At 40.5% G+C, this 24,964-nt stretch overlaps 1 protein-coding gene across 3 annotated transcripts in view; it reads right to left on the reverse strand.

Moving 5' to 3' along the window:
* The window catches only part of HTR1E (5-hydroxytryptamine receptor 1E), a 118,548-nt gene extending 95,367 nt beyond the window's left edge, over window positions 1–23,181 (reverse strand). Inside the window, exon 1 of one of the 3 annotated variants that reach the window (XM_044246084.1) lies at window positions 22,563–23,181. The gene's annotated coding sequence lies outside the window, so the exon portion shown is untranslated. Of the gene's footprint in view, window positions 1–22,505 lie in introns of all 3 variants that reach the window. The other 2 variants (XM_044246067.1, XM_044246076.1) reach the window with 2 other exon arrangements.
* Window positions 23,182–24,964: the final 1,783 nt, after the last annotated feature.

Consider the following 24,964-nt stretch of genomic DNA (forward strand, 5'->3'; position numbering starts at 1 on the left):
GGTAGAGCAAAAATTCTATATGTGGTCACCTACATTTCCAGGGTGGGATTTTTTTCTTTTAAATCTTTTTAAATTAACATACATTGTATTATTTGTTTCAGGAGTACAGGTCTGTGATTCATCAGTCTTATACAATTCATAGCCCTCACCATAACACGTACTCTCCCTAGTGTCCATCATCCAGCCACACCATCCCTTTCACCCCCCTCCCCTTCAGCAACTCTCAGCTTGTTTCCTGAGATTAAGAGTCTCTTATGGTTTGTCTCCCTCTCTGGTTTTGTCTTGTTTCATTTTTCCCTCTCTTCCCCTATGATCCTCTGTTTTGTTTCTCAAATTCCTCATATTAGTGAGATCATATGATAACTGTCTTTCTCTGATTGACTTATTTTGCTTAGCATAAATCCTCTAGTTCCATCCATGTCATTGCAAATGGCAAAGATGTCATTTTTTCTTGATTGCTGCATAATATTCCATTGTATATATGTACCACCTCCTCTTTATCCATTCATCCATTGATGGACATTTCAGCTCTTTCCATAGTTTGGCTATTATGGATATTGCTGCTATAAGCATTTGGGTACACGTGCCCCTTTGGATCACTACATTTGTATCTTTGGGGTAAATACCCAGTAGGGCAATTTCTGGGTCACAGAGTAGCTCTATTTTCAACTTTTTGAGGAACCTCCATGCTGTTTTCCAGAGTGGCTGCACCAGCTTGCATTCCCAACAGCGTAGGAGAATTCCCTTTTCTCTGCATCTTTGCCAACACCTGTCATTTCCTGACGTGTTAATTTTAGCTATTCTAACTGGTTTGAGGTGGTATCTCACTGTGGTTTTGATTTGTATTCCCCTGATGCTGAGTGATGTGGAGCATTTTTTCATGTGTCTGTTGGGCATTTGGATGTTTTCTTTGCAGAAGTGTTTGTTCATGTCTTCTGCCCATTTCTTGATAGGATTATTTGTTCTGTGGGTATTGAGTTTGATAAGTTCTTTATAGATTTTGGATACTAGTCCTTTATCTGATGGTTGTCTTTTGGTTTTGTTGACTGTTTCCATTGCTGTGCAAAAGCTTTTGATCTTGATGAAGTCCCAATAGTTCATTTTTGCCCTTGCTTCCCTTGCCTTTGCAATGTTTCTAGGAAGAAGTTGCCATGACTGATGTCGAAGAGGTTGCTGCCTGTGTTCTCCTCAAGGATTTTGATGGATTCTGTCTCACATTGAGGTCTTTCATCCATTTTGAGTCTATTTTTGTGTATGGTGTGAGGAAATGGTCCAGTTTTATTTTTCTGCATGTGGCTGTCCAATTTTCCCAACACCATTTGTTAAAGAAACTTTTTTCCACTGCATATTTTTTCCTGCTTTGTCGAAGATTAGTTATCCACAGAGTTTAGGGTCCATTTTTGGGCTCTCTACTCTGTTCCATTGATCTATATGTATGTTTTTGTGCCAGTACTGTATTGTCTTGATGATTACAGCTTTGTAATAGAGCTTGAAGTTTGGAATTGTGATTCTGCCAACTTTGGTTTTCTTTTTCAACATTCCTCTGGCTATTTGGAGTCTTTCCTGGTTCAATATAAATTTTAGGATTATTTTTCCATTTTTTTGAAAAAATTGATGGTATTTTGATAGGGGTTGCCTTAAATGTGTAGATTGCTCTAGGTAGCATAGACATTTTCACAATATTTGTTCTTCCAATCCATGAGCATAGGACGTTTTTCCATTTCTTTGTGTCTTTTTTAATTTCTTTCATGAGTATTCTCTAGTTTTCTGAGGTGGGATTTTAACTTCTGTGTGATGAGAATGGGCATAAAATGACTGTGAAAATTGGTCACACTACCAAATACCTATTAGAGAAGTTCCATTTCTTCTCATATGTAGAACACTGTATTGTTTTCAAGGTGCTACCACATGTAGACATGATCTCATCTGATCTTAAAAACCAACATATGAAGTACGAGAAAGAACAGATATTTAAACCTAAATTTTGCATGTGACAAGTGGACAGAGAGGAGGCCCTATTAGAGGTCACATGATTGGTGAGTGCAGATGGGAAGATAACATGCATGGAACCCATGTTCCCTCTCAATCACTCTATAGAAAATAGCAGTGGTGCCATCAAGAGATATAGTTTGCCCCAAAAAGACTGCGAGGGAAGTTGATTCTTTGTTGGACCTCTAGAAATTGTAGGTAAGTGTGATGAAGTTGTAAGATGTGGCTCAGGGAAGCTCCTGAAAATCAAGCTTGCTATTAGGAAGCAGATATTCTATTTGCTCTGGTTTATGCTATGCTCATTTCTCAGACGTGCCCTGTGATGGTGCTCTGGAATACTTCTTTCAATAGGGCATGTGCCCATAATAAGATAATGGGAAAAAATACATGAAAAAAAGCATGCGGCAGATGAAATTTAACTCCCATTAAATATTGTTTATCAACCTTTTAAAAGAAGAGAGAGTACTTCAGATTCAGAAGGGATAAAAGAAAAAGACAGGCTTGTTTTCAGTTGTTGTTGCAATTGCTTGCTACTGACTTGGTAATAGAGTTCTTATATCATTTGAAGTCCTTTTCATGGCACACAGGCTTTGTCATTACACACTGGGATAGAATGTGCCTCCTGGCTCTCATCCTCTGAGAAGGATCCCATACCTCCTTCCACAGGGTGGGCTCCCACCAATCTTGTGTCTCCTCTGTGGCTTTCTACCCAGACATAGTGGGTGAACTGGGTAAATATGTGCCCATCGGTTACCAAAAGACACTGTTTTGTTGTCTGTGTAGGTCACTTGAATTGAATGCATGCTCACTGGTGAATAATAGGACTATTCTCTCAGGTCTTACATATATACATCGAAAAGAAGAATGTCACAGAATAAGGTTAGTTGTCTTATGTATAGAAGCAGAGCAAGAGACTATATGATAAGAGGCAGACAGCCTGAAGAAAAACTGAAATCTCCTAGGCTCTGGGGGATTTACAGTTCCGAGTTCCAGTGATGTTTGGCTATACATATTATCTTTGACTTGCTTGAAATATCACTCACTGAAGATTGAAAAAATGTCCATAATATTTTGCAGCTCCCATCAAGAGGTGAATCTGTTTCCCCATTCCTTGAGTCTAGGATGACTTTATGAATTACTTTGACCAACAGAACATGGCAGAAATAGAATTGTGTGAATTTTCAGTCTGGGTCTCAAGAGCTTTGCCCTTTCCTCCATTGCTCTTTTAGGAATCCTGTGACCACCATGTGAAGACATCTCATCTAGTTTCCTGGATATTGAGAACTACATGGTCCACCTGATTTCTTTGCAATGGCTGATAGCCTGCTGACCCCCAGAAAGGTGAAACATACTAGATAGAATTGTGACTAACCTGCCAGTTGTGTGCCCATGCATGAGTCATCTCAGCAGGGACCAGCTGAGGCCACAAAAACTACCCCGCCAATTTTCAAAGGTGAGTTAAATAAAGGATGTTGTTTTATGTCATTTAGTTTGGGAGTCATTTGTACTCAGTAAAATCTAACTGATACATCTCTGTACCCTGCCAGTAAACTTCTAATTTAAATTTTCCCTAAACTAACTTGAAGTGTGTGGCTTTCTATCTGTGTATATTTGTACTTGCAATCTAAAGAATCATCATTAAAAGATAAATTGTATCAATAGAGAAGGCTATAATTAGCAAAGCTATAGAAAGAATGTGGAACTGATTGGCTGAGTCACTCAGAGTGGCATACCCAAAGAATTCCTGCATTATGAGGTAGTAAAGCAGTTGATTAAGCAAAGAACCCAGCCCAACACCAATGGATGCCCACAAACGTGTTTATCCTACCCTTTACCTTGTAATCCTTGTCCTCTGGGATGCAATATATTCTGTGGTCTGACAACCAATATGTGGTATAGCAGTGACTGTTCTTGCTTCTTGCATCTTTTTCTTTGTGGGAGCATTTGTGGTTCTGATAGCTTTCTAATTTTGCCAGTTAAGCATTGCAATGCAGAATGGAAAAGAACATTGTCTGAACAAAATTGAGTCTGACCTAGAAGTAAAATGGACAAATCTGGAAATCATTCACTATGAAGACAGGGGCCTACTGATGACATTTTTGGTCTCAGTTGTTAGACATGTCTAACTGGATTATCTCCCTATCGGAACACGGTGGATAAGAGCATAGTTCAATGTAAGATAGTTAAAATCACGTATGGCAGGGATACTTCTAAATGAAGAGGAATAAATATAGGTGTATTTGTGTGTGTGTGTCTGCATGTGTGCGTGCATGTGTGTGTGTGTGTGTGTGTGTGTGTGTGTGTATGTGTCAGCCAAAGGAAGAATAGAGAGACAACTTTTGCAACTTTTGGGGGAGTGTATCTATAACCCATATCCTCATTTTTTTCTGCATACTGTTCCCCTCCTGCTAGGTTTAGATTCTCAGCAATCATGTTTACATTCCATAAACGTACTCTCGGCTATCACTGACTGAGCTAGGGGTAGATACCTAGTTACAGCTGGGCCAGTCAGTCTCTTCTAAAAATTTGGAACTTCAAGTAAGAGACATTTAGTGGTCTTCTTTCTGGGTTATTTCAACCTGGACATCTAAACTAAGTTGCTGTGGAACACCTTCATTTGGCTACATGCTTGCAGATGCACTGAAAGACAAATCCAGTTTAGGACAGGGAGAAGGGGAAGGGGGTTGGAGGAAAACACATACCTACCGAGTCCCAGGTTCCTGATAACTTCCTAGCAGCTAGTTCTGGCTCTTGGATTACCACCAAATACGCTTGTGTCTTCTAATAAATTCCCATAATGATTAAGCTAATTTGAAGGGGGAATCTGTTACTTGTAATCCAGAGAGCATCAACTAAGGAAAATTCAAATCAATAAAGGGGGCAGTTATTCTTAATTTCTTTAAAATTGTATGAGAGGATATTTGCTAATGCTTGGATATATATAGTTCCTATTTTATTTTCTGTTACTTATGACAGTACTCAATCTGGGAGCCAAAAATATTGTGTGCCACTTCAAACTCAGTTGACACTATTTGCATTATCCCATTTATATTATGATTAGAAAAACATTTTTCAATTTCCCAGGGTATATTTAAATAGACATATCTATTATTTTCTTCTTTTAGTGATTTGAGTTTTGAATATATTCTTCATCAATCTTCAACATGCTGTAAGAGGAACATTAACTATCAGTTTAAAATGCTTTCTCTGCTTAACAGCCAATGCTCCCCTAGTCTGTCTTTTTCCCTAGTGGTAATTCTTCCTGGAGTTCATAAATCAATATAGTTATATTCACGTAGGAAATGGCCCTGGTTTTAAAAGTTGCTTCTTTTAAGGGAAAAAATACCAATTTGGATTTAATGATGATGTATGGAAGCTTTCAGAAGTCTAGTTTGAAAGCAGTATTATTTAAATTTAATTTCCTACTTTGGAGTCTAAGCAAAAAAACTTAAGAGGATTTCATGAAAAGAAAAACACAAATACTCCAAAAGCTCTTTTGGGGAAGTATAAAATTAAGGACTGAGAAGTGATTTTCAGGTGAGCTTGATCAATGTAGACAACTAAAGAGAGTACCCAACACCCACTCGAGTTGGGGGAGGAGCAAGAGAGGAGGGAGAGGGAGAAACTCACAAGAGATCCCACACTGAGTGTGGAACCCTGAGATCATGACCTGAGCCAAAACCAAGAATCAGATGCTTAACTGACTGAGCCATCCAGGCACCCCTGAACACAATATTCTTACTTAGAAAATGTTTTATTCACTCTGCATTTAAGTATTAGATCAATTCTTGGTGGAAAAATTCACTAGGCAGCTGTGTATTCATTTGCCATATGCCATGTTCTCTCCAAGCCAGACATGATGAAATCTGATTTACATTTAGGAAAGACCAGCTGCCTCCTCCAGCAAACATGTCCACCCAGCACTCAGAAGATATTGGGAACCTACTAACTGAGAGCCAAATGACTCAAGCATTTTACAAGAGCAATTGGTTTAGTGGGAAGTTATATTTTATTTAAAAAAAAAAAAAAACAAAACTGAAAGAGGTGCCAACTATTTCTTTTTCAGTCACTTGTTAAATAGAAATGACAATAAAATGCATTATAACTTTAAAATTAAATCAATAATTTTAACAATAAACTTATTGAATTTATTATAATAAAAGCCATTCGGTTACAAGTTGTAATAACCTACAGTTCTACCAATAGGGTCTGGTCACTGCTGTAAGCTACACCTATTTTGTGGGCTTCAGACCTCTCTCAAATGCCTTTCACAGAAATATTCAAATATGTGGACAGAAACCCTCTCAAATCTTAATGCTTAAATCTCTGTCACAAAGATGATGATGTTAACCACACCATCTTTTGAGAAGGCACACCAAGCAGAGACGAGAAAGGACTGAAGTTTGAATATAAGCTTTCGGATAAATCTCTGCATGAGTGAAATTTATTCTTCTGTGTTTCACCTTCTACCTACAAAAAACAAAAACAAAACCAAAACAAACAAACAAACAAACAAAAACCCCAAAACACAAAAAACACAAAAACAGCAGCAGCAACAGGCACACACATAGTACTTATGAGGTGTCAGGCACTGTTCTAAGCACTTTTACATATCAACTTATTTAACCTTTCAAGGTCCCTCCTAGGTAAGTATTAGCATTCTTCTCATTGGGGGATAAGGTAGGGAAACTGAGGTGGGGAAAGGTCTTGTAACTTTTCCTTAGCTACACAGCGAGCAATGGAACTAGGGTTCAGTTCCAGAATTTGCTTTAACCACAATTCAAAAAGTTATAAAGTATGTAGTTACACTATCTTAACCAAAACGAATCTTCATCAATAGAGAGTGTAAGATCTCTGGATTAGTGAAGAACTTTTCAAAGTCACATAGCAGAAATACATTTAAATTGGTTTGTGCAAAAACAGGAAGGTATTTGCTCATGAAACTCCAGTGTCCGCAGGGGGTCAGGCACAGGTGGATGCAGAAATCCAAACAGCAGAAATCGAGAATCTCATTCCATTTCTTCTTTACTCTGTGTAAGGTTTTAATCCTTGGGGGTTTCTCATTAAATTGGGTCTCAGCAGTTCCAGGCATAAATCCTCAAATTTCCAAAGCCAGTACAGACAGATTGCCTTGATGGTACTGATAAACGTCCAAACTGAGTTTCACTGACTGACTGGCCTGTTCTGGATCATGGGCCACCCCTGAACAAATCACAGTGGCCTGGGTAAGATATTGTGATTGGTCTAGGTCACATGTAACTTTTGGAGCAAAGCATACATTCAGTTTGACCTAAACCATATGAACTGAGAATGAAGAGGTGTGATTCCTCAGGGAAAATCAGGCCACTATTACCAAAGGACAGGGATGGATGCTGGGTGGACAAAAATATGACAGATGACTACCCCAATTAGACTGTTGCTTTGACCATTTCCAGAAATAAAGCCTCTAAATTTCTACCAAAGGGGAGAGGGCAGGGAGGGTTAAGAAAAGGCCATGGGGTATACATAGATCCTATCCACACTTAAATTACCAAACCTTATTTCCTCCTAATGACTTCAAGAACTCTTTTGCTATAGAAATTTTACTAAAATAACCAGAATCATAAAGAACAAGATTTATGTAAAAACTTTTGTTTACATTATAATTTACAGTATTAAAAAAACCCCTGGTGATAACCCAAAAGTCCAGTAGTAATGATTGGCAAAATCTATGGAATATCCATAGAGTAGGATCTTATATACTTACTAGAAATGATTTTTTTTAAAGAATATTTAATTATATGTGAAAATATTAAAGATATAATGTTAATTGGAAAACTGTGGAAATCAAAAAATACAAAGTATGTTTCTAATTTTATTTAAAAAATTTCTATCCATATAAAGGAAAAGCAGTGAGGCAGAAATTGAGAGTGGCAATCTCTTGCTGGTGGGAACAGAAGTAGTTTAAATTCTCTTTTGTATACTTTTCTCTATCTCCATATTTTCTACAATGAAAATATGGAGATATTTTTAAGCAAAGGAAAAATAACCTCTTAAAGTGAGTTGAATGAACCTTTATGTATTTTGTACCTGTTCAATTTGTGTCACTGTACAGTGAGAGACGAAATGTAGATAGCATAAGAATCAAACATAAAACACTCTTTTAGGTAATCAAGAGTTGGTTGTATTTGACTACTTCAAAAGGCTGTTTTGTGAGTTCTTTCTTCAATCACTATAAAGCTTGATTATATACTAGAAGAATATTTACACATGTGTGCCCAATTCTACAGCACATGATATAATAGAAAATTCAAGCCAATACCATACCGTCTTGATGATTACAGGCCTGGAATTGTGATGTTTCCAGCTTTGCTTTTCTTTTTCAAGGTTGCTTTGGCTATTTGGGGTCTTTTGTGATTCCATATACATTTTAGGATTATTTGTTCTAATTCTGTGAAAAACACTATCTGTATTTTGATAGAGATTGCATTAAATGTGTAGATTGCTTTGGGTAGTATGGACATTTTAACAATATTTGTTCTTCCAACCCATGAGTATGGAACGTTTTTCCATTTCTTTGTGTCATCTTCAATTTCTTTCTTTTTTCTTTAAATTTTTTTTTCTTTTAAGATTTTATTTATTTATTTGACAGACAGAGATCACAAGCAGGCAGACAGGCAAGCAGAGAGAGAGAGGAGGAAGCAGACTCCCTACCAAGCAGAGAGCCCGATGAGGGGCTCGATCCCAGAATCCTGGGATCATGACCTGAGCTGAAGGCAGGGACTTTAACCCACTGAGCCACCCAGGCACCCCTTCAATTTCTTTCATCAATGTTTTACATTTTTCAAAGTACGGGTCTTTCACTTCTTTGGTGAGGTTTATTCCTAGGTATCTTTTTTTTTCCCCCTAAGACTTTATTTATTTATTTATTTATTTATTTGTTAGAGAGAGAGAGAGAGCACAAGCAGGGAGAGTGGCAGGCAGAGGGAAGAGCAGGCTCCCTGCTGAGCAAGGAGCCGATTGTGGGACTCCATCCCAGGATCCTGGGATCATGACCTGAGCCAAAGGTAGACACTTAACCCAACTGCGCCACCCAGACATCCCTATTCCTAGGTTTCTCATTGTTTTTAATTCTAATTGGGATTGTAGATGAGATTGATTCCTTAATTTCTCTTTCTGTTACATCTAAATAAAGTTTCTGTGTGCAAAGGAGACAACCAGCAAATCTAAAAAGCAGTTTATATACAAAATGGGAGAAGATATCTGCAAATGGCATCTGATAAAGGGTTAGTATCCAAAATATATAAAGAACTTATACAGCTCAAAACCCCAAAATAATGCAATTTAAAATAGGCAGAAAACATGAACAATCATGTCTCCAAAGAAGACACCCAGATGGCCAACAGACACATGAAAAGATGCTCAACATCACTTGTCATCAGGGAAATACAAATCAAAACTACAGAGATATCACCTCACACCTGTCAGAATGGCTAAAATCAAGAACACAAGAAACAACAGGTGCTGGCAAAGATGTGAAGAAAAAGGACCCCCTCTTGCACTGTCGGTGAGAATGCAAACTGGTGTAGCCACTGTGGAAAACAGTATGGAGGTTCCTCAAAAAGTTAAATATAGAACTACCCTTGATCCAGCAATTGTACTATTAGGTATTTACCCAAAGAATACAAAAATACAGATTCTAAGGGGTACATGTACCCCAATGTTTATAGCGGCATTACCTACAATAGCCAAATTATGGAAACAGCCTAAATGTCCAACAACTAATGAGTGAAGAAAAAAGATGTGGCTGGTGCACGTGCGCACGCGCACACACACACACACACACAACTCAGCCATAAAAAAGAATGAAATCTTGCCATTTGCAATAACATAGATGGAGTTACAGTGTATTATGCTAAGTGAAATAAGTTAGTCAAAGAAAGACAAATACCATATGATTTTATTCATATGTGGAATTTAAGAAACAAAACAAAGAAGCAAAGGGAAAAGAGAGAGGAAGAGAGAGAGAGAGAGAGAGAGAGAGAAACCAAGAAACAGAGTCTTAATTATAGAGAACAAACTGATGGTTACCAGAGGGAGGTGGGTGAGGGCATGAGTGAAATAGATGATGGGGATTAAGGAGCACACTTGTGATGAGCACCAGGTGTGGTATGGGTGTTAAATCACTATATTGTATAACTGAAACTAATAGTACACTCTATGTTAACTAGAATTTAAACAAAAACTAAAAAAAAAATCCTAACGAAATCTTGATTTTTGTTTTGATTTTTCATTTTGCAAATTTCTTTTACATAGACTATCTAATTTCAGTCTAAGAACAGTACTGAGGTAGTAATAGCCACTGATAGTGAATTGAGTCCTTATCAAACAGCTTTTAGTATACTATCATTTTGTGGTAGACAGCTTTTTTAAAAATTTTTATTTTTTTTTTAAATTTTTACTTATTTTCAGCATAGCAGTATTCATTGTTTTTGCACCACACCCAGTGCTCCATGCAATCCGTGCCCTCTCCAATACCCACCACCTGGATCCCCCAACCTCCCACCCCCTGCCCCTTCAAGACCCTCAGATTGTTTTTCAGAGTCCGTAGTCTCTCATGGTTCACCTCCCCTTCCAGTTTCCCTCAACTCCCTTCTCCTCTCCATCTCCCCTTGTCCTCCATGCTATTTGTTATGCTCCACAAATAAGTGAAACCCTATGATAATAGATTCTCTCTGCTTGACTGATTTCACTCAGCATAATCTCTTCCAGTCCCGTCCATGTTGCTACAAAAGTTGGGTATTCGTCCTTTCTGATGGAGGCATAATAATCCATAGTGTATATGGACCACATCTTCCTTATGCAGACAGCTTTAAGGTGGCTCTCAATGATCTGTTCCTCCTGGTATGTCTTGCCCTTATGTAACTCCTTCCCTGTGAGTATGGGTTGGCACTAGTGACTTCCCTCTAATGAATGAAATACTGCAGAAGTGATGGGATGTCACCTCTGAGGCTGTTACAAAAACACTGTGCCTTCTGTTTTGGAATCTCTTGCTCTCAGCCTTTGCTCTGGAGAAAGCAAGTTGTAACATCTGGGAGAAGCAAGCTCTGTGAATAGCCCTATAGAGAGGTCCATGTGGCAATGAACTGAAGTCTCAAGGTAACAGCCAGCTAAGATCTGAGGCTTGTCAACAGCTACATGAATGAGTTTGGAAGCATATTTTCCCCCAGTTGAGTCTCAAGATGTTTGCACTCCTGCTTGACACTTCAATTGCAGCTTTGTGAGAAACCTGAGCCAGTGGAGCCAGCTAAGCCATGCCCAGATTCCCAGTCCACATAAAGTGTGGGAAAATCAGTCTATTGTTTTAAGCCATTAGGTTTTGGGGTAATCTGTGCAGCAACAGGTAACTAACACACATTTTAAATTCTTATAATAGCTCTATGATGTAGTACTGTCATACCAGCCATGTCTAGCAAATGAGGAAATCAGGGTTTAGAGAGGTGAAGTAATTTTCCCAAAAGCAAATAGTTAGCAAGTGGCAGAGCTCCTGGCTCACTGGACAGCAGAACGTGAGCCCTGTGCTGAATTGCCTCCTCGGAGTAAGACAAGATGTGGTTTGACTTAACACAGGGATGATGTGAAGGACACTTCCAACAGCACACTTGATTTGAGGAACCTTCCTAAAAGGGGTCTAGGGCGGTACTGCAGGTGTTACTGTCTTATTGTGGTGACGACAAACCTACAGCTCACACAGCCAGGATGCGGGGATGTTCACCTGGCCCTTCAGAGTCTCCATCTCTGCTCTGTGCTTTCTCACCCTTAGATTCATGCTCCTTTTTTTATGAAACAGACAGACCATATGCTGCAAACACACATGTTTTATATTATAACAGTAATGTATGTTGTGTAATAACAATATTACAGAACCATCAGCTATTAACTAAATGCACATCAGTGTTATGTGTGTCTGCGAAAGAAGCGCTTAGTACACTTGAAGGGATGTGAGAGATTATCCAGAAGTCAGTGGGACTTGACATATCTTTTTGGTATGAAGGCATAAATTGCCATGGAGGTGCTGGAGAAAATTGCTCCCATCTGCATCGCAGGAGCACTGCCTCTGCTACCAAGCTGAAAACCTAATCAGGTCTTGTGAGCTTTGAGGCTTTCGTTTCCTCTAAAGTCATTTTTCAACCCTTCTTGTAAGGTGCTCCATTTATTTATGTGCGACCAAACCCTAGGGTAAGTACAGTTTGGTCTTCCAATGCCTTAGGCATAAATTAAGGCCTCAGATGGCCTTAGAAACAGACTCTATCATGTCACAGAAGGGTCAGGAGATGACATTGTTTTACTAGTTTACAATCTTTGAAATAAAATATGCTAAAAAATGTGAGAGTATCTTGTTCATTTGCAAAATTGCTAATTAATAATTAAATATCACATTTAATACTTGATTTTTAAAAAGCATTTGTGTAAGGAACTGAGTTAGGTTGAGAGGGACAGAATGATCAAATGAAAACATAATGAAAAAGGAAACCCTTCTTCTTTCCCTGAATGTTTACTTAAATTGTGCTGGACAATACTTCTGGAGAGATTCATGGTTTACTAAACGCCAACTTCTCATGCAGGTGACAAAGATTTCCTTGAGTAGGACAGAGTTCAACATTAAAATGTGTACTATAATCAAGTTTTAAGATGTAAGCTACTTAAGTTTAAAGTATTCTATTCTTGTTCACTTACAGTAATATAGGAGAGAGTTAATTACAACACTCCATTGTGTCATCAGGAATCGTGGAGGAATAAATATTACAGAATTCATAGGGATGGGTTGGAATGTGGAGTCCTTTCCTGCAGGGGCCTCTTTCTCCATCTTCTTCAGATGAGGTGGGCTTTCAATTCTTATTTTTCTTGGACTCTGACACCTGACAGAATCTTTTTACATATCTTAGGTCTGTTTTCTGTCCAGTGATTTGCAGGCTTAGTACAAATACTTACAATTATATTGTTGCTAATCAGGCAACCTATTGGCTTTTGTGTATTTTATAGCTAGACATCTTATTGAATTTCCACATACTCTTTAATGGCATTTTCATTTATTCACTTATGTTTTCCTAGTTGATAATCATATCATCTGTAAGTAATAAGATAGCTACTGTATGATCAGTATTTATAAATTTATGTCACTTCTTTTCTTTTCTTTCTTTCTATTGCATTGATTAGAATGCTCAGAGGAGTGCTAAATAATGGTGTCTTATCTGTATAGGGTTTTATTAATAAGCATGATGTTGGCTATTATTTGAGAAAGATGTTCTTTTTTTTTTAAAGATTTTATTTATTAGACAGAGAGAGATCACAAGTAGGCAGAGAGGCAGGCAGAGAGAGAGAGGGGGAAGCAGGCTCCCTGCTGAGCAGAGAGCCCGATGCGGGACTCAATCCCAGGACTCTGAGATCATGACCTGAGCTGAAGGTAGAGGCTTAACCCACTGAGCCACCCTGGTGCCCCGAGAAAGATGTTTTTAATGTAAAAAGCTGTTCCTTTCTATTTCTAGTTAACTAAGAATCCTATTTCTATTCCTAGTTTACTAGTTTACCAGTTTTTAAAAAATTATGATCATATATTGAATTTTGTAAACTTTGGTTCCCCTTTGAGATGGTCATCATGTGGTCGATGTGATATTCTTGCTCCTATTCTTTTTTTAAAAAATATTTATTTATTTATTTATTTGACAGACAGATCCAGGCACCCTCTTGCTCCTATTTTTAAAGGCAGTTTGTCTCCCCCATAAAGAGGACTCTGGTAATAAAATACTGGCAACATGTCAGCAGAATGTTGTCTTGCTTAAAGATTACATGTCTCTATCAGGTCTGGATTTCTTTGAGAGTAAGTTCCTTTGCATATTTTTCTGTTTCTCTGGCTGTAACAAAAACATTAATTTTGTGTGTCCTGCTGACTCCCATAGATCTTCTGCTATGCAAAGTGTGGTTTGCAGACGACCACCATCACCATCCCCTGGGATTTTGTGAAAAATTTAAATTATTGGCTTCACCCCGCCCTGCTGACTGGTAGCTTTGCAGGTGGGGACCATGAACATGAGGTTTAACATGCTTTCCAGGCAATTCTTCTCCACACTAAGATTTGAGAGGCACCATTATAGAAAGCACGAATCATGACTTCTAGATGCAGAACAATTGCAAATGGAACTCCAGAGTCACATCCTAGGACCAGTCTCTTGTCCTGCATATAAAGAAGGGATTTGTGAGTGGATTCAGGGTGTGGAGATTCAGTGGTTGGAGAAAGTAGCAGGCAAAGGCATTCTTTTTTTTTTTTTTTGAATTTTAAAAATATTAAAAAAGTTTATTTATTTAGGACAGAGAGAGATAGCAAAAGAGGGAACACAAGCACTAGGGAGCTGGAGAGGGAGAAGCAGCCTCCCCGCTGAGCAGGGAGCCCGGAATGGGGCTTGATCTCAAGATCGCTGAGATCATAACCTGAGCCAAAGGCAGACACTTAACCACCTGAGCCACACAGGTGCCCCAGCAAAAACATTCTCTGGGGCTTGAGGATATATCTGACCTGAGGCAATGTTTAGTAAATAAAAGAGAAAAAATTCTTGCTTACAGGGTTCAGGGCAATGGAACTTGGTCTGGACCCATCTCTATTTTCTCCAAGGCCAGGACCATATTCTTCACCTCAGTTCAGGTCAGGATTATTTGTACAATACCACACACAGGAATAATAATGATAATTGTAATAATACCTATCATTTCTTCATGGCTTATGTTGCACTTTTCTTTCCTCCTCACTATAGGTCTCTAAGGCAGGAATTGTCATGCACATTCTAAAGATGGGACAAATTGGGGTGCCTGGGTGGCTCAGTGGGTTAAAGCCTCTGCCTTCGGCTCAGGTCATGACCCCAGAGTCCTGGGATCGAGCCCCATATCAGGCTCTCTGCTCAGTGGGGAGCCTGCTTCCTCCTCTCTCTCTGCCTGCCTCTCTGCCTACTTGTGATCTGTCAAATAAATAAATAAAATCTTAAAAAAAAAAAGGAAAACAAGTCTTTAAAAAAATAAAGATGGGACAACTGAGGCACAGAGCAAAGAAATTACTTTAAGTGATTAGGACAAAGTGAAGGGAGAGCATAATATTACAATCAACAGAAGCAAACTGGGGAATTAAATAAGAACACTTGCAGAATGTTAATACAATGAAGGCCAAAAAAACTAGTGACATTTTCTTAAAAGGTTATGTTTCTTTTATAATGATGCTTTTGCAGATATAAAAACTATTTCTGAAAGGGGTCCAAACTGTGGGAGAAAAAAACAAAATAACACCCAGGAATGGAACTGGGATGGATGCAGAAAATAGCGTAATTTAGCCCTCTCTGGGCCATAGAAATTTTGTGGAGTGGCTCTCGGTAGCCGTTCACTAAATACAATTGTGGTAAAGCCGGGAGCAGCAGCCCCAGCACTGAAGGCAAAGATGGAGTGAATCATTAGGTCAGAGGCAGCATCCCCAGCTCAGGAGCTGCTGTGTCAGATGTGAGAGCAGGAGTCTCCCCAGTAGAATCTGCTCTGAGAGGTTCTTCAAGCTGCCAAGTTTAGCCAGCTTCCTGTCAGAAGTGTACTGCACAAAATCCCTTTGTGGGGTACTATGTTGCTTAATTGAACACACAGAGATATGAAGGAGAGGTTTTTCCATGAGCAGTTTTTCTGTTATATGTAAGATGTCGTGCAGGTCAATCATAAAAGGAGCAGTTATGGCAAAGTCAAAGTCTGTTTCAAGCGTTAAACACACACATGCACACACACACAGACCCTTTATGAATATTTAAAAAGCTCCTTCTGAAGACAGTTGGCAGGATACCCTCTCTACCTTCTCATGAGAAATTCTGCATCAAGGGACCTCATATGTTTATAGGAATTCTTGCCTTCCACCCACTTGCAGTGGTTCAAGTGATATATTTACTTGCTGAAATGGGAGGGAGGAAAGACTAAAGGTGAAATGGCAAATTATTCACAACAGTCTGTAAACTCCACAGTGACTTGGAAACCTGGATATATGAAATAAGTACATGCAGGTCTCAGAGTTGGGCTGCACCTGGAAGGTTGTCTAACTTAATCGCCTCTAGCTGAAGTCCAAATAAGCAAATGTCCTGAGATGGACACAGAGACATACTGCCCAGATCCCTCTTTCAAGAAGGAGCTTGTAGCCAACTGCTGAGATTGGGTCAGGACAGCCTTTAGCTGTCTGCCCCTTCTAGGATGTCCTTGGCTGTAGAGAGCTGTCTCTCCTAAGACACTGCTCTTCTTGGGGCAGCTCACAATCAGCGCCTGAGGGAGGAAGGGGTTGGAAAGTCTGACTTTTTTGGTCTAGCTTGGGACAACTTTGATGGATCATTGTAGTTCAGACTCCCCACAGGGTTGGCTGAGGCTATTGTTGGATCAACTCTGCAGCTCAGTTTCTCCCTCAGTCCACCCTTGTTTCCTTCCACCCATTCAGTGTGGTTCTCAAGGACATTTCCTAATCAACATCAAGCATGATAAACCTCATTTTGGACTATGTTTCTCTTAGAGCATGGAGAACCCAACCTGGGACATGTTCCCAGTGCTGCAGAGTGCATCCCCCTCACACAGTCTGTGTTTCAGTGGTGGAAACACTTGTTTTCACCAAGTGCTGCAATCTCCTTCTCTGCACGTGTTGTTAACTAGATCCGTCCTTTTGAACCAACCAGAACAAGACTAGGCTGTCTGCATTCTATTTTGTTTATTTCCATTCTCTTGCCCAGAATTCTGTCTTGTACCCTAAAAGATAAGCCAAAGTTTTAGCTGATTCATTACCATCTCCTTCTTTTTTGGTAATTGTGAGACAAACTGAAGGGAAAAGCAAATGATTCATAGGTCAACAGTTCAGGAAACAGGAAACATGAAGCAGTTCATGTTTCTTTTTAGGTGACTAACCATTACAGTTTGGGATGTGAGGGGCGCTTTCGCAGGAGAAAGGGGCAATGGTGGGAGCGAGGGGAGAAACAAAGTGCTTCTTTCAAACACAGATCTGTTTCTATCTAATATCTGCATCTTATCATTTCCTTTTCCCACTGTAGCCTTAACTCATCCTGTTCTTGTTTCACTCTCTCCATGTCCACTGCTACTACCTTGGCTTGGGCTCTCACAATAACTGCTTCTTCCACACTTACTCTCTCCCACTCCATAGTGTGGAGCGAGAGGGAGATCTTGAAAACACCAACCTGATTATTTTGGTCAGCAGCTTAAAATACCATAATAAAGCATTATCATAGCAAAAAACTGGCAACAACCCAAGTGCCCATCCATGGGAGAACGGATCATTTCCTTGTGGCACATTCATAAACACAGTCCTGTATAACAACAGCAATGAATGAACAGATTACTAGCATAACCATGCACATGAACAAGTCTCATGAATATAACACGAACCAAATCATGAAAGGTAACATTCTACACAATTTATCAAAATAATCTGTGATGTTGGAATGCAGGGAGGTACATTTAGGGAGGGTGAAGTCACGATTGGGTGGAAACACAGGAGGGACTTGTGCTGTGGCGATGTTCCACTTCTTATCTTGGTGGTGGTTAGTGACATGGGTATGTTCACTTAGAGAAAAGTAACAACTATGATTTGTATGTCTCCCTGTATGAACATTAGTCTTAATACATATATTTACAAATCCTGTAATTATTCCCTCAGGCCTATAAGGTAAAGTCCAAATTCATAAGATCCCCTCAATGACAAGCACATTTCTCAAACCTCTCTAGGTATTCTCCTCTTGTATGTTGACTTCACTTAATCTGAATTTTTTGCCTCTCCCTGAATGAGACAGCAGGGCAGGTGGTTGAGTGATAAATACAGGTTTTTAATGAATGAATGTGGGGTGATAATTGTGGGGTTGATAACACTTACCCTACAGTGCTTTTGTGGGGATGAGAGAAAAGAATGTACGTGCAGTTCTTGGCACAGTTCCTGAAGCATAGCAGACACTCAGCATTTGTTAGCTCCTTCTTCCTTTTCCCTCCCACTAGTGCAGATGAATGAACCTATGGTAACTCTGGTCATTATTAGGGTAGTGTTGCTGAAGTCACTTTTTGAGCGGTATGGCCTATAAATCTCATTATCCATTTGGTGGAGTTTATTCCCCAAAGACACTCTGACTTGTCTCCAATTCCCAAGAATACAAGTCTTGACACAAATGTGACTTTCTTGGGCAAGCTGTCCCAACAAAACTCATACTTTAATGTTTAAGTCAGATCCCTTGGAAATATCACCATATACCCATTATCTGATAAAGGGATAAAGAACAGCTGCAGCTAAGGAAAGACATTTCATGCGGTCTGGTTTTACTTATTTGAGCACTGTGGGTAGATGGGGTCATTAGAAGGATCTGAGAGTTTTAGAACTGCAAGCTGCTGCTTCTATTGGTTCCTGTTTTTCAAAATATTACCTTCTTGCTATAAAAATGCTTTCTTTCTCATGCTAGATTTCATAAAGACCTTCCATCTGGTCTGTCCTGATAACTAGAATCTTGAGATGCTCACTCCTCTTACAACTTGTACTTTAAAATGATCCAGATGTAGAAGAATTAGGTTTTATAGCTTTTTCTAAAGGATTCTGTCTTCCTAATCCTACAACTGTATGTATTGAGAACTGACCAACAGGAGAGAACTCTAACAATGAACCTATCACAGGTTTTCTGCTGGCTAGGTTATTTTTCATTTGTCATGTCTTAGGAGAATAAAACCATGACATAAAAGAATTGAAATCTCTTAGAATAAGGATGGTACTGAATCAGGTAATCCATAGTGAATCAGATAATCCATAGTGGGCAAGACAAAAAGGAGAGAGGGGAGAGAGAGAGAGAGAGAGAGAGAGAGAATACTAAGAATGAAAAATACTAAGAATGAAAAATACTAAGAATGAAAACTAAGAATGACTCTAAGATTAGAGTCAAACTATATCAAAAATAGAATTCTCAAGGATTTTATCAATTTGTTGTGATCTAGGAGTATGCCAAATTGATTAAATGATCTTTATAAATTCTGGTCCTTAGTTTCTTAATCCACAAAATGTGGGAAAGGATACTAAATTTTGACAAGTAGATGGGCTACTGATGAAAGTCCCTGCACTCACAGGAGGATAGACTTTGGTAAATTCACTCACCTGGGCCCCAAGCTGTAGGGACCACAAAACGACTGAGGGAGGAGGAAACAAGGGAGTAGTTAGCCACTCTGAAGAGCTGTCCCATTTCCCCCTTTCTCTCTCCTATTCACCCATCTGCTCCCCTTTTCTCCTTCCTTGTCTACTCTACCCATCTGCTCCCTCCTTGCTCATAGAGCATACTTATCATTAGTGTTTTCCTGAAATTAATATTCATATATTTTCATATGTAGAAAAATGTGGGAGGTGGAGAAAAAAGGACAGTACAGCATAAGATACCCTGAGATGGCCTTGAGAACATTTGGTATGAACAATAAATCCCCATTTGGTTAAAATTCATGTCTTGAGCATCTTCAAGCTTATTTTCTCATGTAAATAAGCCTATAGAAGTGGAGGAAAGATCTCCCCCTATTAAAATATTAGCTTTAGATCTTTTACTTGTAAAAGGTAGCGTAGAAATAAAATTCTAAGAAGGACCACAGACACATGGAAAAAAAAATGGCATGTGCATAAAGGCAAGGTCTAGGGAATCAGACGTTTGAGCCATAAGAAGATAAGCCAATGGTCAGGGCCTACTGTTTTCTGTAAAGGGATATATTTTTGATTTGAAGCCTTGGATTCTTGGTGGTGGTGGTTGTGGTGGTGTAATATGCTGATGGGAAGGAGCTTTAGCCAGTTTGGGCAAGATGCTGCTGGTGATGATCTCACTTTGCTCTCCAATAATAATCTCATCAAACAGCAGGGAATGGGAATATATTGCAGTGTCACCTGAGCTAGCTGTGTGTCCTAGATTTTCTTTCTTCCTAAATACTCTCTCTGAGTCATCCTGACTTGGTTTTTTACCTCAAAAGAAAAGAAATTTATTTACATAATTGATGCTGACCAGGCATCAGTAAGAAGAAATGGAAAGCAAATGTTTTAATAGGTACCGAAATGGCTAACAAAGGTGCCATCGGGGTGAGTATCAAGGGAAGTCGTGGTTTATACATGAACATGTTCCCTAGAGAACTGTGTGTCTGTGAGGATACTCAGAAGACCTGGCCTAGGAATATGGCCCCAAATAAAGTCACCATGGGCAGAAGAGGAAACGCAAACTTGAGTTTACTGTCGGTGATGTTGATTCCTGTGGAATTTTAAATTTGCCAGCTAGTAGATATAAATGGTCAATTTGAACACTTTTTTTTTTTTTGGTTTTTTTTCCCCCAGTTTATTTATTTTCAGAAAAACAGTATTCATTATTTTTTCACCACACCCAGTGCTCCATGCAAGCTGTGCCCTCTATAATACCCACCACCTGGTACCCCAACCTCCCACCCCCCCCCGCCACTTCAAACCCCTCAGACTGTTTTTCAGAGTCCATAGTCTCTCATGGTTCACCTCCCCTTCCAATTTACCCAAATTCCCTACTCCTCTCTAACGCCCCTCGTCCTCCATGCTATTGGTTATGCTCCACAAATGAGTGAAACCATATGATAATTGACTCTCTCTGCTTGACTGATTTCACTCAGCATAATCTGAACACTTTTTAATATAAAAATAGTCTGTGAAGTCTTCATCCCTGGAAATCTTTATGAAAGGAACAATTACCATCTAAAGGAATATTTAGGCATGCATTTGCCAAGACCCCGAGCACCAGAGTTTTGGCTACGTGATTTATCGAGCTCCTTTCCGGCTCTGTCATTACAAGTCTCAATTTATATAGAGATCTGTAGCAGTCCCTGGGTTTCAAAAGCTCATATCAGGTGATGATGACATAATAGTTAAGTTTTATCAACAATGATGAGTCAGGATTTGAATGAGTTTCTCTGTATAGTTCTCTAGTGATGAAATATCTGGGCAGAAGTACTTCTCCCACCTCTAGGCAGCAAAATGGTTCATTGTGGAGGTGCTATGTAATTTCAGAAATAAGCAACACACTTTGCTTTAAACATGGTGCAGAAATTGAACCGAGTCCCAATCAGGAGGCTTGCTTCATTTTCACGGTTCTGTGGTCTAGGAGCTAAAGTTCTGAAGGGAAGAGAAAGGCAGGCAGGCATATTTTTTTGCACTTGTTCACTGGGCCTCAAAAGCCTCTGCTCACTTATTTGTTGAAGACGGGTCATTTCATTTAATTCAGCAAGAATACAAGTGCACCAGCAAGTGCAGAAAGGCTGGCTCATGATTTCCTCTCTGTATTTCAAACATGTATTTAGAGGTAATTCCAATACGCTCCCCATGGAAGAGGCTGCTCCAGCAACAAGACCCAGGCCCCTGCTTCCTGCTCTCCAAACTGTTAAGGCAGGGAAATCTCAGATTTAGGGGTCATGCTGGGTGTTTAAGGTCAGGCACATTATATCCAAATGTGTAACCACAGAAAAATGTGACACAGAGTAATGTCAAGTTCAGAATAGGAGCATAAACTGTTGGAGTCTGGGGTAAAAGAAGAATGGTAGGTGAACACCACATATTTGGGGAAAACACCCCGCCCCAATTTATTTGACCATCCATTATTCCCTCCTGGGCTCGGAGAGATTTGGTGCAGGAGGCAGGGAAGGACAGTGAAGAAGGTTAGGAAGAAGCATCCTGGGATGCTGACACCCTCCGCCTCATCCTCCGAACTCAAGGACGAGCAGGGTTGAGTTGAATCCGAAATTGGACACAGCTCCCCCAAATAAAAAAATACTAAAGTATATATATTTTAACTATGCAAAACCATGTATCATCCTGTGATAGGAGCAGGAACCCCTTCCATTTAGCCTGGATGCCCTTTCATCTTTATTAAGCAGGAGGCCAGTCTCCTACCTTGCAGTACTGGGTGGAAATAGCTAAAGACCAAACTTCCTGTCTCAACTCTCACTTTCCAGGTTTATTCTGTAATTTAAGAAAATGAGTCAACCCCATCACCTGCCCACCTGAGTATTTTCTTTATCAGGACTAAGCACATCATTATTTTCTGAGGGCTGGAGAAACCACACCGTCCTTTCTAATCAAAGGTTTTTCAATCAGCCTTGGCTTTGAAATCACCTCGTCCTCCAGCGGTCCTCGCCGCACACCCATCTCCGCGTGATTTCCACTCAAGTTTTTTTTCTCCTGGCACCCCTCCCATATTCATTTCATCTTTAAGCCGCCTCAAATCCTTTTGCAAGGAAGCAGGATAAAATTCTCAAACCACAGTTATACACAATGTCGACGCTCAGCTTCACACGTTTGAGGGCTGTCTGACCGAGAAATGCGTTCCTCACTAAGAGGGTCCAAGGGCAGGCAAGTGCCCAGGCGACCCCCCCCAGTCTATCTCCCCCCGTGCCCTCCACCCACGCTGCCTTTGCGCCTCAGAGCGGGCAAAAATCCCTAAAGCAGCGCTTGAGCCCCTCACCTGAGGAGGGGGTGAGCAGGGAAGCCGAGGTCCTCCCCGGCAGCGTGCGCCCCTCACCTTGTGGACCGTGCGTGCAGCCGCGTCGCACTGGGTGACCTGGGGCGTCCCGCTGGTTGCCGAAGTCTCACTCCGAAAACGCTCTGTGCTCTCCCGAGCTTTATCAAAGCACAGCTTCTCTCAACATCCGGCTCTGGGGCACGCTGAGCTCTGGGTGCGAGGGCCCCTCAAGCGTCCTTTGCCCGCGCCGGTGCCCCCAGGCTGCCGCGAGAAGGAGCCAGGAGCGGGGCGCGCTGGGCAGCCCGGTGGCGCTGCGCTTGGAGAAGTCTGGGCGCCCCGACTGGAAGAGGAGGCGAGAGCGAGAGCGGGGAGGGGGAGGAGGAGGAGGAGGAGGAGGAGCAGGAGCCGGAGCAGGAGCAGGAACAAGAACAAGAACAGGAGCAGGGGGCAGTCTACTGAATCACCCGGCAGATTGCAGGCACCCAGGACGCCACTGGACGGCGAAGGGGGTGGGAGGGACGAAAAGGTGAGCCGGGGTGCAATGCGGGCGGTGGCTGCGGAGGAGAACTCGAGGGTCGGAGCTCCGAGGTGTTTCAGGTCTTGCTTAGGCTGTAAAAGAAAAAATCTGGAGCGGATGGTGCCCTCAGGGCTCCCGGTTGCAAACACTAGAGGGCAGCGCTGTCCATGCTATAAGCCTGGCCTATGGGTTTGGTGGTGTGGACGCGGGTCCCGCATCCAGAACCCTTTGTTGGGGACGGTCCAGGAGAAGAAGGGTCCAGGTGGTCCAAGGAAAGGCAGATCGTATTTATACTCCTCTTCTGTGTCCAGCCTTGGTTGGGGAGAGAGGAAATACAGTCGTTGGCAGGTTTGAACTTCGCAGCTTTGTGGCTCCTCCAGGCAAATCCCATGGAAGTGAATTACTCATCTTTCCTTGAGGGGAAAATTACAGTCAACATTCACAGGGTGCTTTAAGGGGTTGGATGAGAAGAAGAGGGTGGGGAAGAAGTAGGGGAACGTTGGGGTGGGGAAAAATGGAAGGCGGCAGAGAGGTAGAGAAAACAAGAGGAGAGAAGGGGAAGTGATGGAGGTGGTATTTCAGGTTGGCAAGTTCTCTGTGCTCTTCCCGGTGTTCCAGGGGTATCCACCTGCTGCAAGGTGAGAGCAGCTGACTCGAGAGGGACTTTATGGAATCCTGACACTGCTGAAGGAAGCTTCCTGAGCATCAGTGGGTTGTTTCCTAGAAGGAACTTGGGTGGCTCTGAAATCTTGAAGCTTTTTATGGATTGATTCCCTGACATTTTGGGAGAAAAAAAAAATCAGATTATTTGAACTACAACCCTGACAGATGGGAGAGGAGAAATGAGGAGTTATAAAATAGAATAACAAATCTTATGCAGACTATATGATCTGTAGACAGCCTGATACAAACTGAAAAGGACTTTTGAACCTCCATAGACAACCCACATATTTCCCTGAATACCTGCCTCACACTTTCCTTTCTAGGTGTGTGGTTTAATGGCTGAATTGAGAAGGCTTTATTTGATTTAATTTTTTGGTAGCTTGGCTTCTCTAAAACAAATGAAATCCTTCTAAAATTCAGAATGTAAGCGTGCATGCCCTTCTTCCTGACTTCTGAAGGGCCTCTCAGGATCAGCAGGGGCTGGGTGGTGGTGTGAAAGGGAACACCATTGAAAAGAGAAAGGAAGGTTGGTAAACTCTGGTTGTGAACTGTGATTTGCTTTTTTGTTAATCCTAAGAGAAAAGGCTTTAGTGTACTAAAGCCAAACAGGAGAATGGGATGGAAGGGTGTTTTCCTACCAAAGAAATGTAGTACTTCTAAGACATCAGTTTCAACTCTATTTAATGATAGAGCTGTTACGTAAAAACAAACAGAACAAGAATCCTTCCTCGTTTTAGAAAGGGACCTCATAGGATTATAATCCTATTTTGTCAACTTTGGAATCCTCCCAAAAGATGAATAAAATTTAAGTTCATTTTGGTCTTTTTTTTTTTAAGGAAATTAGTTTACTTATTCTTTGATCATTACAGGTTAGCAATTATGGAAACATAACATTATACATTTGGAAACTCTCCTGAATATACCTCAGCATACCCTGGCTTTGGCAGATTTTAGTTTCATAAAGTTCATGGTTATCCTCAAGCTATTAATTTCTAGGATATACTTTACCAGTTTTAATGAAACTCAACTTCTGCTTAATAGAAGCTGATAATTCAATTTGTGGATTGCCCATTTAAATTTCCATGGGGCTCTTTGGGTACTTTAAGATTGTAGGTACATGTAAATTACATGCTGATTTCATAATGGAGAATCATTGTCAATTAAAAATATAATCTATAAAGATATTGGGTAGAGCCCTGGGCACATGGCGTAACAAATTTATCAACTGTGGTGAGAACCTGAAAGTCATTATGAAGGAATGAATTGATCAAATTCATTCATT

This window comes from Neovison vison, chromosome 1 (assembly GCF_020171115.1).
Source record: "Neovison vison isolate M4711 chromosome 1, ASM_NN_V1, whole genome shotgun sequence".
Taxonomy (NCBI): domain Eukaryota; kingdom Metazoa; phylum Chordata; class Mammalia; order Carnivora; family Mustelidae; genus Neogale; species Neogale vison.